The sequence below is a fragment of the Alexandromys fortis genome, unplaced genomic scaffold, assembly GCF_014885135.2.
Source record: "Alexandromys fortis isolate MF-2015 unplaced genomic scaffold, M_Fortis_MF-2015_v1.1 scaffold_31, whole genome shotgun sequence".
NCBI lineage: Eukaryota > Metazoa > Chordata > Mammalia > Rodentia > Cricetidae > Alexandromys > Alexandromys fortis.
In genome coordinates, this window is record NW_026067974.1 from 6,674,793 (window position 1) to 6,676,496 (window position 1,704).

Sequence of the window (1,704 nt, forward strand, 5' to 3'; positions counted from 1 at the left end):
TATTGTATACATAATAAATAAATAAATAAATAAATAAATAAATAAATAAATAAATATTTAAAAAAAAAAAGAAAGAAAGAAAAGTAGCTAAGACACTAACCCACACTGGCTTGAAACTTATTTATGTAGCCCCGGCTGGCCTCAAACTTGTGGCAATGCTCTTGCCTCAGCATCCTGTCTGCTGGAATTACAGTTGGTGCCTTCTTGCCTGGCTCCCAGGTTTGTATCTGATTCTCTCCCACTGTTATAGGTGATTTATTCAAGAGTACTCCGGAGGGATGAATTTTTAAACAGCCCTGTCCCTGGGGTTTCTTGTCACCTCCAAACGTGAATGACAAACTTTTTTTTTTCTAGCCTTATGTATTTCAGATTGTGGATATCGACTTCCTTCGTTTTTCTGCTTGTACTGCATTTAACACACAGAAAGGCCTGGGCAAGAACAGGAAATATCAGTCCGCACAGACGGTAGTAAGACCACAGACTGCATCTGGAGTGTCTGAAGACTGAGGTAGAGTCCAGGTTGCTTTTTATAGCCTTCGTCCGGTTTCAGAGAACACACAAATAGGTTACAAAGTGAAAAATGCTTCTCGGGAAAAGCAGAGGTAAAAGTAAATCAATGCTCACTGCTCTGAATGTTGCAAAAGTCTAAGATCATTTTAATTTAGGTTTCTTTATTATTTTCCTTTATTTTTATTTCTTTTTTATTTTATTTTACTTTTAATTTTTTTTTCTGTTTGTCTGTAAGGTCCTTATTTCTTATTCTGTTCCCTAATTTAAATCTGCTTTCAAATCGTTAAAGAAGTGGCTGGTGGGGGCTGGAGAAATGGCTCAGTGATTAAGAGCGCTGACTGTTCTTCCAGAGGTCCTGAGTTCATTTCCCAGCAACCACATGGTGGCTCACAGCCATCTGTAATGAGAACTGGTGTCCTCTTCTGGCATGCAAGCATACATACAGACAGAACACTGTATACATAATAAATAAATAAATAAATAAATAAATAAATCTTTAAAGAAGGGGCTGGTGAGTTGGTTCAGCAGGTGGAGTGTGCTTGCTGCGCCATCTGATGACCCAAGGTCAATCCCAGCAACACACAGAAAGACAGAGGTGAAAACTTACTCCACAAACTTCTTCAAGACACCTCAGACTTCTTCATACTCTCTCTCTCTCTCTCTCTCTCTCTCTCTCTCTCTCTCTCATACACATTTGTGTTTGCACATGACAATAATAATAAATTAAAAAAACGATTTTTTAAAACACCCAAAGGAAACAAAAGATAATAAAAGGAGTACAATCTTTCTCTTCTCTAAAGTCTTGAATGAGTATGTGTGTTTGCATGTGTCTGTACATGTGTGTATGTATCTGTGCATATGTGTGATGTGTGTATATATGTGCTTGTGTGTGAATGCGTGTTTGTGTATGTATGTGTGTATGGGTTCTGGGAACTGAAACCAAGACTTTATCTTTTTTTTGTTTGTTTATTTGTTTTGAGAGAGGGTTTCTCAGTGTAGCCCTGGCTGTTCTGGGACTCACCCCGTAGATCAGGCTAGCTGTGAACAGAGATCCACCTGCCTCTGTCTCCTGAGAACTGGGATGAAAGGTGTGCACCACCACTGCTCGGCAGCTGTATCTTCCTTACCTGTTTGTTTTCACTTTCCGAGTGCTACAGCACGGATGTTGTCAGAAAATAACTTTCCCTACTCAGT